The sequence below is a fragment of the Ascaphus truei genome, chromosome 22 (genome assembly GCF_040206685.1).
Source record: "Ascaphus truei isolate aAscTru1 chromosome 22, aAscTru1.hap1, whole genome shotgun sequence".
In the NCBI taxonomy this organism is placed as follows: Eukaryota; Metazoa; Chordata; class Amphibia; order Anura; family Ascaphidae; genus Ascaphus; species Ascaphus truei.
Window position 1 is genome coordinate 12,182,881 of NC_134504.1, and position 12,455 is coordinate 12,195,335.

Sequence of the window (12,455 nt, forward strand, 5' to 3'; positions counted from 1 at the left end):
TGTGTGGCTGCGTCGGTGTGTGTGTGGCTGCGTCGGTGTGTGTGTGGCTGCGTCGGTGTGTGTGTGTGGCTGCGTCGGTGTGTGTGTGTGGCTGCGTCGGTGTGTGTGTGTGGCTGCGTCGGTGTGTGTGTGGCTGCGTCGGTGTGTGTGTGGCTGCGTCGGTGTGTGTGTGGCTGCGTCGGTGTGTGTGTGGCTGCGTCGGTGTGTGTGTGTGGCTGCGTCGGTGTGTGTGTGTGGCTGCGTCGGTGTGTGTGGCTGCGTCGGTGTGTGTGTGGCTGCGTCGGTGGTGTGTGTGGCTGCGTCGGTGTGTGTGTGGCTGCGTCGGTGTGTGTGTGGCTGCGTCGGTGTGTGGTGTGGCTGCGTCGGTGTGTGTGTGTGGCTGCGTCGGTGTGTGTGTGGCTGCGTCGGTGTGTGTGTGGCTGCGTCGGTTGGTGTGTGTGTGGCTGCGTCGGTGTGTGTGTGTGCTGCGTCGGTGTGTGTGTGTGGCTGCGTCGGTGTGTGTGTGGCTGCGTCGGTGTGTGTGGTGGCTGCGGTGTGTGTGTGGCTGCGTCGGTGTGTGTGTGGCTGCGTCGGTGTGTTGTGTGCTGCGTCGGTGTGTGTGTGGCTGCGTCGGTGTGTGTGTGGTGCGTCGGTGTGTGTGTGGTGCGTCGGTGTGTGTGTGTGGCTGCGTCGGGTGTGTGTGTGGCTGCGTCGGTGTGTGTGGCGTGGGTGTGTGTGCTGCGTCGGTGTGTGTGTGTGTGTGCGTCGGTGTGTGTGGCTGCGTCGGTGTGTGTGTGGGCTGCGTCGGTGTGTGTGTGGCTGCGTCGGTGTGTGTGTGGCTGCGTCGGTGTGTGTGTGGCTGCGTCGGTGTGTGTGTGGCTGCGTCGGTGTGTGGCTGCGTCGTGTGTGTGTGGCTGCGTCGGTGTGTGTGTGGCTGCGTCGGTGTGTGTGTGGCTGCGTCGGTGTGTGTGTGTGTGGCTGCGTCGGTGTGTGTGGGGTGTGTGTGTGGCTGCGTCGGTGTGTGTGTGGCTGCGTCGGTGTGTGTGTGGCTGCGTCGGTGTGTGTGTGTGGCTGCGTCGGTGTGGGTGTGTGGCTGCGTCGGTGTGTGTGTGGCTGCGTCGGTGTGGTGTGGCTGCGTCGGTGTGTGTGTGGCTGCGTCGGTGTGTGTGTGTGGCTGCGTCGGTGTGTGTGTGTGGCTGCGTCGGTGTGTGTGTGTGGCTGCGTCGGTGTGTGTGTGTGGCTGCCGTCGGTGTGTGTGTGTGGCTGCGTCGGTGTGTGTGTGTGGCTGCGTCGGTGTGTGTGTGTGGCTGCGTCGGTGTGTGTGTGTGGCTGCGTCGGTGTGTGTGTGGCTGCGTCGGTGTGTGTGTGGCTGCGTCGGTGTGTGTGTGTGGCTGCGTCGGTGTGTGTGTGGCTGCGTCGGTGTGTGTGTGGCTGCGTCGGTGTGTGTGGCTGCGTCGGTGTGTGTGTGGCTGCGTCGGTGTGTGTGTGTGGCTGCGTCGGTGTGTGTGTGGCTGCGTCGGTGTGTGTGTGTGGCTGCGTCGGTGTGTGTGGTGTGGCTGCGTCGGGTGTGTGTGGCTGCGTCGGTGTGTGTGTGGCTGCGTCGGTGTGTGTGTGTGGCTGCGTCGGTGTGTGTGGTGTGGCTGCGTCGGTGTGTGTGTGTGGCTGCGTCGGTGTGTGTGTGGTGTGTGTGTGGCTGCGTCGGTGTGTGTGTGTGTGGCTGCGTCGGTGTGTGTGTGTGTGGCTGCGTCGGTGTGTGTGTGTGTGGCTGCGTCGGTGTGTGTGTGGCTGCGTCGGTGTGTGTGTGGTGTGTGTGTGGCTGCGTCGGTGTGTGTGTGGCTGCGTCGGTGTGTGTGTGGCTGCGTCGGTGTGTGTGTGGCTGTGTGTGTGTGTGGCTGCGTCGGTGTGTGTGGTGGCTGCGTCGGTGTGTGTGTGTGTGTGTGTGGCTGCGTCGGTGTGTGTGTGGCTGCGTCGGTGTGTGTGCGGCTGCGTCGGTGTGTGTGTGTGCGGCTGCGTCGGTGTGTGTGTGTGCGGCTGCGTCGGTGTGTGTGTGTGCGGCTGCGTCGGTGTGGCTGCACAGTGGGTGTGTGTGTGGCTGCGTCGGTGTGTGTGTGGCTGCGTCGGTGTGTGTGTGGCTGCGTCGGTGTGTGTGTGGTTGCGTCGGTGTGTGTGTGGTTGCGTCGGTGTGTGTGTGTGGTTGCGTCTGTGTGTGTGTGGCAGCGTCGTGTGTGTGTGGTGGCTGCGTCGGTGTGTGTGTGGCTGCGTCGGTGTGTGTGGCTGCGTCGGTGTGTGTGTGGCTGCGTCGGTGTGTGTGTGGCTGCGCTCGGTGTGTGTGTGTGTCTGCGTCGGTGTGTGTGTGGCTGCGTCGGTGTGTGTGTGGCTGCGTCGGTGTGTGTGTGTGTGGCTGCGTCGGTGTGTGTGTGTGGCTGCGTCGGTGTGTGTGTGTGTGTGGCTGCGTCGGTGTGTGTGTGTGGTGTGGCTGCGTCGGTGTGTGTGTGGCTGCGTCGGTGTGTGTGTGGCTGCGTCGGTGTGTGTGGCTGCGTCGGTGTGTGGCTGCGTCGGTGTGTGTGTGTGGCTGCGTCGGTGTGTGTGTGGCTTGCTTCGGTGTGTGTGTGGCTGCGTCGGTGTGTGTGTGGCTGCGTCGGTGTGTGTGTGGCTGCGTCGGTGTGTGTGTGTGGCTGCGTCGGTGTGTGTGTGTGTGTGGCTGCGTCGGTGTGTGTGTGTGTGGCTGCGTCGGTGTGTGTGTGTGGCTGCGTCGGTGTGTGTGTGGGCTGCGTCGGTGTGTGTGTGGTTGCGTCGGTGTGTGTGTGGCTGCGTCGGTGTGTGTGTGGCTGCGTCGGTGTGTGTGTGGCTGCGTCGGTGTGTGTGTGGCTGCGTCGGTGTGTGTGTGTGTCTGCGTCGGTGTGTGTGTGCTGCGTCGGTGTGTGTGTGGCTGCGTCGGTGTGTGTGTGTGTGGCTGCGTCGGTGTGTGTGTGTGTGGCTGCGTCGGTGTGTGTGTGGCTGCGTCGGTGTGTGTGTGTGGCTGCGTCGGTGTGTGTGTGTGGCTGCGTCGGTGTGTGTGTGGCTGCGTCGGTGTGTGTGTGGCTGCGTCGGTGTGTGTGTGGCTGCGTCGGTGTGTGTGTGGCTGCGTCGGTGTGTGTGTGTGTGGCTGCGTCGGTGTGTGTGTGTGTGGCTGCGTCGGTGTGTGTGTGGCTGCGTCGGTGTGTGTGTGGCTGCGTCGGTGTGTGTGTGGCTGCGTCGGTGTGTGTGTGGCTGCGTCGTGTGTGTGTGGCTGCGTCGGTGTGTGTGGCTGCGTCGGTGTGTGTGTGGCTGCGTCGGTGTGTGTGTGGCTGCGTCGGTGTGTGTGTGGCTGCGTCGGTGTGTGTGTGTGGCTGCGTCGGTGTGTGTGTGGCTGCGTCGGTGTGTGTGTGGCTGCGTCGGTGTGTGTGTGGCTGCGTCGGTGTGTGTGTGGCTGCGTCGGTGTGTGTGTGTGTGTGGCTGCGTCGGTGTGTGTGTGGCTGCGTCGGTGTGTGTGTGGCTGCGTCGGTGTGTGTGTGGCTGCGTCGGTGTGTGTGTGTGGCTGCGTCGGTGTGTGTGTGTGGCTGCGTCGGTGTGTGTGTGTGGCTGCGTCGGTGTGTGTGTGGCTGCGTCGGTGTGTGTGTGTGTGGCTGCGTCGGTGTGTGTGGCTGCGTGGTGTGTGTGGCTGCGTCGGTGTGTGTGTGTGGCTGCGTCGGTGTGTGTGTGTGGCTGCGTCGGTGTGTGTGTGTGGCTGCGTCGGTGTGTGTGTGTGGCTGCGTCGGTGTGTGTGTGTGCTGCGTCGGTGTGTGTGTGGCTGCGTCGGTGTGTGTGTGGCTGCGTCGGTGTGTGTGTGGCTGCGTCGGTGTGTGTGTGGCTGCGTCGGTGTGTGTGTGGCTGCGTCGGTGTGTGTGTGTGTGTGTGGCTGCGTCGGTGTGTGTGTGTGGCTGCGTCGGTGTGTGTGTGTGGCTGCGTCGGGTGTGTGTGTGGCTGCGTCGGTGTGTGTGTGTGTGGCTGCGTCGGTGTGTGTGTGTGGCTGCGTCGGTGTGTGTGTGGCTGCGTCGGTGTGTGTGTGTGGCTGCGTCGGTGTGTGTGTGTGTGGCTGCGTCGGTGTGTGTGTGTGGCTGCGTCGGTGTGTGTGGCTGCGTCGGTGTGGTGTGGCTGCGTCGGTGTGTGTGTGGCTGCGTCGGTGTGTGTGTGTGGCTGCGTCGGTGTGTGTGTGTGGCTGCGTCGGTGTGTGTGTGTGGGCTGCGTCGGTGTGTGTGTGGCTGCGTCGGTGTGTGTGTGTGGCTGCGTCGGTGTGTGTGTGGCTGCGTCGGTGTGTGTGTGGCTGCGTCGGTGTGTGTGTGGCTGCGTCGGTGTGTGTGTGGCTGCGTCGGTGTGGTGTGTGGCTGCGTCGGTGTGTGTGGCTGCGTCGGTGTGTGTGTGGCTGCGTCGGTGTGTGTGTGTGGCTGCGTCGGTGTGTGTGTGTGGCTGCGTCGGTGTGTGTGTGGCTGCGTCGGTGTGTGTGTGGCTGCGTCGGTGTGTGTGTGTGGCTGCGTCGGTGTGTGTGTGTGGCTGCGTCGGTGTGTGTGGCTGCGTCGGTGGTGTGTGTGGCTGCGTCGGTGTGTGTGTGGCTGCGTCGGTGTGTGTGTGTGGCTGCGTCGGTGTGTGTGTGGCTGCGTCGGTGTGTGTGTGGCTGCGTCGGTGTGTGTGTGGCTGCGTCGGTGTGTGTGTGGCTGCGTCGGTGTGTGTGTGTGGCTGCGTCGGTGTGTGTGTGGCTGCGTCGGTGTGTGTGTGTGGCTGCGTCGGTGTGTGTGTGGCTGCGTCGGTGTGTGTGTGGCTGCGTCGGTGTGTGTGTGGCTGCGTCGGTGTGTGTGTGGCTGCGTCGGTGTGTGTGTGTGGCTGCGTCGGTGTGTGTGTGTGTGCTGCGTCGGTGTGTGTGTGTGTGGCTGCGTCGGTGTGTGTGTGGCTGCGTCGGTGTGTGTGTGTGGCTGCGTCGGTGTGTGTGTGGCTGCGTCGGTGTGTGTGTGGCTGCGTCGGTGTGTGTGTGGCTGCGTCGGTGTGTGTGTGGCTGCGTCGGTGTGTGTGTGGCTGCGTCGGTGTGTGTGTGGCTGCGTCGGTGTGTGTGTGGCTGCGTCGGTGTGTGTGTGGCTGCGTCGGTGTGTGTGTGTGGCTGCGTCGGTGTGTGTGTGTGGCTGCGTCGGTGTGTGTGTGGCTGCGTCGGTGTGTGTGTGTGGCTGCGTCGGTGTGTGTGTGTGGCTGCGTCGGTGTGTGTGTGGCTGCGTCGGTGGGTGTGTGTGTGGCTGCGTCGGGTGTGTGTGTGTGTGGCTGCGTCGGTGTGTGTGGTGTGTGTGGCTGCGTCGGTGTGTGTGTGGCTGCGTCGGTGTGTGTGTGGCTGCGTCGGTGTGTGTGTGGCTGCGTCGGTGTGTGTGTGGCTGCGTCGTGTGTGTGTGGTGGCTGCGTCGGTGTGTGTGTGTGTGGCTGCGTCGGGTGTGTGTGTGTGTGTGGCTGCGTCGGTGTGTGTGTGTGTGGCTGCGTCGGTGTGTGTGTGTGTGGCTGCGTCGGTGTGTGTGGTGGCTGCGTCGGTGTGTGTGTGGCTGCGTCGGTGTGTGTGTGGCTGCGTCGGTGTGTGTGTGTGGCTGCGTCGGTGGTGTGTGTGTGTGGCTGCGTCGGTGTGTGTGTGTGGCTGCGTCGGTGTGTGTGTGGCTGCGTCGGTGTGTGTGTGGCTGCGTCGGTGTGTGTGTGGCTGCGTCGGTGTGTGTGTGGCTGCGTCGGTGTGTGTGTGTGGCTGCGTCGGTGTGTGTGTGTGTGGCTGCGTCGGTGTGTGTGTGTGGCTGCGTCGGTGTGTGTGTGTGGCTGCGTCGGTGTGTGTGTGTGGCTGCGTCGGTGTGTGTGTGTGGCTGCGTCGGTGTGTGTGTGGCTGCGTCGGTGTGTGTGTGTGGCTGCGTCGGTGTGTGTGTGTGGCTGCGTCGGTGTGTGTGTGGCTGGTCGGTGTGTGTGTGGCTGCGTCGGTGTGTGTGTGGCTGCGTCGGTGTGTGTGTGCTGCGTGGTGTGTGTGTGGCTGCGTCGGTGTGTGGTGTGGCTGCGTCGGTGTGTGTGTGTGGGCTGCGTCGGTGTGGGTGCTCGGGGTGTGTGTGGCTGCGTCGGTGTGTGTGTGTGGCTGCGTCGGTGTGTGTGTGGCTGCGTCGGTGTGTGTGTGGCTGCGTCGGTGTGTGTGTGGCTTGCGTCGGTGTGTGTGTGGCTGCGTCGGTGTGTGTGTGGCTGCGTCGGTGTGTGTGTGGCTGCGTCGGTGTGTGTGGCTGCGTCGGTGTGTGTGTGGCTGCGTCGGTGTGTGTGTGGCTGCGTCGGTGTGTGTGTGTGGCTGCGTCGGTGTGTGTTGGCTGCGTCGTGGTGTGTGTGTGGCTGCGTCGGTGTGTGTGTGTGTGGCTGCGTCGGTGTGTGTGTGTGGCTGCGTCGTGTGTGTGTGTGGCTGCGTCGGTGTGTGTGTGTGGCTGCGTCGGTGTGTGTGTGGCTGCGTCGGTGTGTGTGTGGCTGCGTCGGTGTGTGTGTGTGCGCGTGCGTCGGTGTGTGTGTGGCTGCGTCGGTGTGTGTGTGGCTGCGTCGGGTGTGTGTGTGGCTGCGTCGGTGTGTGTGTGGCTGCGTCGGTGTGTGTGTGTGGCTGCGTCGGTGTGTGTGTGTGGCTGCGTCGGTGTGTGTGTGTGGCTGCGTCGGTGTGTGTGTGTGGCTGCGTCGGTGTGTGGTGTGTGGCTGCGTCGGTGTGTGTGTGGGCTGCGTCGGTGTGTGTGTGGCTGCGTCGGTGTGTGTGTGGCTGCGTCGGTGTGTGTGTGGCTGCGTCGGTGTGTGTGTGGCTGCGTCGGTGTGTGTGTGGCTGCGTCGGTGTGTGTGTGGCTGCGTCGGTGTGTGTGTGGGCTGCGTCGGTGTGTGTGTGTGGCTGCGTCGGTGTGTGTGTGTGGCTGCGTCGGTGTGTGTGTGGCTGCGTCGGTGTGTGTGTGGCTGCGTCGGTGTGTGTGTGTGGCTGCGTCGGTGTGTGTGGTGGCTGCGTCGGGTGTGTGTGGCTGCGTCGGTGTGTGTGTGGCTGCGTCGGTGTGTGTGTGTGGCTGCGTCGGTGTGTGTGTGGCTGCGTCGGTGTGTGTGTGTGGCTGCGTCGGTGTGTGTGTGTGGGCTGCGTCGGTGTGTGGTGCAGTGGTGTGTGTGTGGCTGCGTCGGTGTGTGTGTGTGGCTGCGTCGGTGTGTGTGTGGCTGCGTCGGTGTGTGTGTGGGCTGCGTCGGTGTGTGTGTGGGCTGCGTCGGTGTGTGTGTGGTGCGTCGGTGTGTGTGTGGCTGCGTCGGTGTGTGTGTGGCTGCGTCGGTGTGTGTGTGGCTGCGTCGGTGTGTGTGTGGCTGCGTCGGTGTGTGTGTGTGGCTGCGTCGGTGTGTGTGTGGCTGCGTCGGTGTGTGTGTGGCTGCGTCGGTGTGTGTGTGTGGTGGCTGCGTCGGTGTGTGTGGGTGTGTGTGGCTGCGTCGGTGTGTGTGTGGCTGCGTCGGTGTGTGTGTGCTGCGTCGGTGTGTGTGTGGCTGCGTCGGTGTGTGTGTGTGGCTGCGTCGGTGTGTGTGTGGCTGCGTCGGTGTGTGTGTGGCTGCGTCGTGTGTGTGTGTGGCTGCGTCGGTGTGTGTGTGTGGCTGCGTCGGTGTGTGTGTGGCTGCGTCGGTGTGTGTGTGTGGCTGCGTCGGTGTGTGTGTGTGGCTGCGTCGGTGTGTGTGTGGCTGCGTCGGTGTGTGTGTGGGCTGCGTCGGTGTGTGTGTGGCTGCGTCGGTGTGTGTGTGGCTGCGTCGGTGTGTGTGTGGCTGCGTCGGTGTGTGTGGCTGCGTCGGTGTGTGTGTGGCTGCGTCGGTGTGTGTGTGGCTGCGTCGGTGTGTGTGTGGCTGCGTCGGTGTGTGTGTGGCTGCGTCGGTGTGTGTGTGTGGCTGCGTCGGTGTGTGTGTGTGGCTGCGTCGGTGTGTGTGTGGCTGCGTCGTGTGTGTGTGTGGCTGCGTCGGTGTGTGTGTGGCTGCGTCGGTGTGTGTGGTGTGGCTGCGTCGGTGTGTGTGTGTGTGGCTGCGTCGGTGTGTGTGTGTGGCTGCGTCGGTGTGTGTGTGGCTGCGTCGGTGTGTGTGTGTGGCTGCGTCGGTGTGTGTGTGGCTGCGTCGGTGTGTGTGTGTGGCTGCGTCGGTGTGTGTGTGGCTGCGTCGGTGTGTGTGTGGCTGCGTCGGTGTGTGTGTGGCTGCGTCGGTGTGTGTGGGGTGTGTGTGGCTGCGTCGGTGTGTGTGTGGCTGCGTCGGTGTGTGTGTGGCTGCGTCGGTGTGTGTGTGGCTGCGTCGGTGTGTGTGTGTGGCTGCGTCGGTGTGTGTGTGTGGCTGCGTCGGTGTGTGTGTGGCTGCGTCGGTGTGTGTGTGGCTGCGTCGGTGGTGTGTGTGGCTGCGTCGGTGTGTGTGTGGCTGCGTCGGTGTGTGTGTGGCTGCGTCGGTGTGTGTTGTGTGTGTGGCTGCGTCGGTGTGTGTGTGTGGCTGCGTCGGTGTGTGTGTGGCTGCGTCGGTGTGTGTGTGGCTGCGTCGGTGTGTGTGTGGCTGCGTCGGTGTGTGTGTGGCTGCGTCGGTGTGTGTGTGTGGCTGCGTCGGTGTGTGTGTGCTGCGGTGTGGTGTGGCTGCGTCGGTGTGTGTGTGCTGCGTCGGTGTGTGTGTGTGGCTGCGTCGGTGTGTGTGTGGCTGCGTCGTGTGTGTGTGTGTGGCTGCGTCGGTGTGTGTGTGTGGCTGCGTCGGTGTGTGTGTGGCTGCGTCGTGTGTGTGTGTGGCTGCGTCGGTGTGTGTGTGGCTGCGTCGGTGTGTGTGTGGCTGCGTCGGTGTGTGTGTGTGCTGCGTCGGTGGTGTGTGGTGTGGTGTGTGTGGCTGCGTCGGTGTGTGTGTGGCTGCGTCGGTGTGTGTGTGCTGCGTCGGTGTGTGTGTGGCTGCGTCGGTGTGTGTGTGTGGCTGCGTCGGTGTGTGTGTGTGGCTGCGTCGGTGTGTGTGTGTGGCTGCGTCGTGTGTGTGTGTGGCTGCGTCGGTGTGTGTGTGTGGCTGCGTCGGTGTGTGTGTGTGGCTGCGTCGTGTGTGTGTGTGGCTGCGTCGGTGTGTGTGTGTGGCTGCGTCGGTGTGTGTGTGTGGCTGCGTCGGTGTGTGTGTGTGTGGCTGCGTCGGTGTGTGTGTGGCTGCGTCGGTGTGTGTGTGGCTGCGTCGGTGTGTGTGTGGCTGCGTCGGTGTGTGTGTGTGGCTGCGTCGGTGTGTGTGTGTGGCTGCGTCGGTGTGTGTGTGTGGGCTGCGTCGGTGTGTTGTGTGTGTGGCTGCGTCGGTGTGTGTGTGTGGCTGCGTCGGTGTGTGTGTGTGGCTGCGTCGGTGTGTGTGTGGCTGCGTCGGTGTGTGTGTGGCTGCGTCGGTGTGTGTGTGCTGCGTCGGTGTGTGTGTGGCTGCGTCGGTGTGTGTGTGGCTGCGTCGGTGTGTGTGTGTGGCTGCGTCGGTGTGTGTGTGTGGCTGCGTCGGTGTGTGTGTGTGGCTGCGTCGGTGTGTGTGTGGCTGCGTCGGTGTGTGTGTGGCTGCGTCGGTGTGTGTGTGGCTGCGTCGGTGTGTGTTGTGTGGCTGCGTCGGTGTGTGTGTGTGGCTGCGTCGGTGTGTGTGTGTGGCTGCGTCGGTGTGTGTGTGTGGCTGCGTCGGTGTGTGTGTGTGGCTGCGTCGGTGTGTGTGTGTGGCTGCGTCGGTGTGTGTGTGGCTGCGTCGGTGTGTGTGTGGCTGCGTCGGTGTGTGTGTGTGGCTGCGTCGGTGTGTGTGTGGCTGCGTCGGTGTGTGTGTGGCTGCGTCGGTGTGTGTGTGGCTGCGTCGGTGTGTGTGTGTGGCTGCGTCGGTGTGTGTGTGGCTGCGTCGGTGTGTGTGTGGCTGCGTCGGTGTGTGTGTGCTGCGTCGGTGTGTGTGTGGCTGCGTCGGTGTGTGTGTGTGGCTGCGTCGTGTGTGTGTGTGGCTGCGTCGGTGTGTGTGTGGCTGCGTCGGTGTGTGTGTGGCTGCGTCGGTGTGTGTGTGGCTGCTGCGTCGGTGTGTGTGTGGCTGCGTCGGTGTGTGTGTGTGGCTGCGTCGGTGTGTGTGTGGCTGCGTCGGTGTGTGTGGCTGCGTCGGTGTGTGTGTGGCTGCGTCGGTGTGTGTGTGGCTGCGTCGGTGTGTGTGTGGCCTGCGTCGGTGTGTGTGTGGCTGCGTCGGTGTGTGTGTGGCTGCGTCGGTGTGTGTGTGTGTGGCTGCGTCGGTGTGTGTGTGTGTGTCGGTGTGTGTGGGTGCGTCGGTGTGTGTGTGGCTGCGTCGGTGTGTGTGTGTGGCTGCGTCGGTGTGTGTGTGGCTGCGTCGGTGTGTGTGTGAGGCTGCGTCGGTGTGTGTGTGTGGCTGCGTCGGTGTGTGTGTGTGGCTGCGTCGGTGTGTGTGTGGCTGCGTCGGTGTGTGTGTGGCTGCGTCGGTGTGTGTGTGTGGGCTGCGTCGGTGTGTGTGTGGCTGCGTCGGTGTGTGTGTGGCTGCGTCGGTGTGTGTGTGGCTGCGTCGGTGTGTGTGTGTGGCTGCGTCGGTGTGTGTGTGTGGGCTGCGTCGGTGTGTGTGTGGCTGCGTCGGTGTGTGTGTGTGGCTGCGTCGGTGTGTGTGTGTGGCTGCGTCGGTGTGTGTGTGTGGCTGCGTCGGTGTGTGTGTGGCTGCGTCGGTGTGTGTGTGGCTGCGTCGGTGTGTGTGTGGCTGCGTCGGTGTGTGTGTGTGTGTGGCTGCGTCGGTGTGTGTGTGTGGCTGCGTCGGTGTGTGTGTGGCTGCGTCGGTGTGTGTGTGGCTGCGTCGGTGTGTGTGTGGCTGCGTCGGTGTGTGTGTGTGGCTGCGTCGGTGTGTGTGTGTGGCTGCGTCGGTGTGTGTGTGTGTGTGTGGCTGCGTCGGTGTGTGTGTGTGGCTGCGTCGGTGTGTGTGTGTGTGGCTGCGTCGGTGTGTGTGTGTGCTGCGTCGGTGTGTGTGTGGCTGCGTCGGTGTGTGTGTGGCTGCGTCGGTGTGTGTGTGGCTGCGTCGGTGTGTGTGTGTGGCTGCGTCGGTGTGTGTGTGTGGCTGCGTCGGTGTGTGTGTGTGGCTGCGTCGGTGTGTGTGTGGCTGCGTCGGTGTGTGTGTGTGGCTGCGTCGGTGTGTGTGTGGCTGCGTCGGTGTGTGTGTGTGGCTGCGTCGGTGTGTGTGTGTGGCTGCGTCGGTGTGTGTGTGTGCTGCGTCGGTGTGTGTGTGTGCTGCGTCGGTGTGTGTGTGTGGCTGCGTCGGTGTGTGTGTGTGGCTGCGTCGGTGTGTGTGTGGCTGCGTCGGTGTGTGTGTGTGGCTGCGTCGGTGTGTGTGTGTGGCTGCGTCGGTGTGTGTGTGTGGCTGCGTCGGTGTGTGTGTGTGTGTGGCTGTGCGTCGGTGTGTGTGTGGCTGCGTCGGTGTGTGTGTGGCTGCGTCGGTGTGTGTGTGTGGCTGCGTCGGTGTGTGTGTGGCTGCGTCGGTGTGTGTGTGTGGGCTGCGTCGGGTGTGTGTGGGTGGCTGCGTCGGTGTGTGTGTGGCTGCGTCGGTGTGTGTGTGGCTGCGTCGGTGTGTGTGTGGCTGCGTCGGTGTGTGTGTGGCTGCGTCGGTGTGTGTGTGGCTGCGTCGGTGTGTGTGTGGCTGCGTCGGTGTGTGTGTGGGCTGCGTCGGTGTGTGTGGTGGTCGGTGCTGTGTGGCTGGTCGTGTGTGTGTGGCTGCGTCGGTGTGTGTGTGGCTGCGTCGGTGTGTGTGTGGCTGCGTCGGTGTGTGTGGCTGCGTCGGTGTGTGTGTGTGGCTGCGTCGGTGTGTGTGGGGGGGTGTGTGTGGCTGCGTCGGTGTGTGTGTGGCTGCGTCGGTGTGTGTGTGGCTGCGTCGGTGTGTGTGTGGCTGCGTCGGTGTGTGTGTGGCTGCGTCGGTGTGTGTGTGTGGCTGCGTCGGTGTGTGGTGGTCGGTGTGTGTGGCTGCGTCGGTGTGTGTGTGGCTGCGTCGGTGTGTGTGTGGCTGCGTCGGTGTGTGTGTGTGGCTGCGTCGGTGTGTGTGTGTGGCTGCGTCGGTGTGTGTGTGTGGCTGCGTCGGTGTGTGTGTGTGGCTGCGTCGGTGTGTGTGTGTGGCTGCGTCGGTGTGTGTGTGTGGCTGCGTCGGTGTGTGTGTGTGGCTGCGTCGGTGTGTGTGTGTGGCTGCGTCGGTGTGTGTGGGCTGCGTCGGTGTGTGTGTGGCTGCGTCGGTGTGTGTGTGGCTGCGTCGGTGTGTGTGTGTGGCTGCGTCGGTGTGTGTGTGTGGCTGCGTCGGTGTGTGTGTGGCTGCGTCGGTGTGTGTGTGTGGCTGCGTCGGTGTGTGTGTGTGGCTGCGTCGGTGTGTGTGGTGGGCTGCGTCGGTGTGTGTGTGTGGCTGCGTCGGTGTGTGTGTGTGGCTGCCGTCGGTGTGTGGTGTGTGTGGCTGCGTCGGTGTGTGTGTGTGTGGCTGCGTCGGTG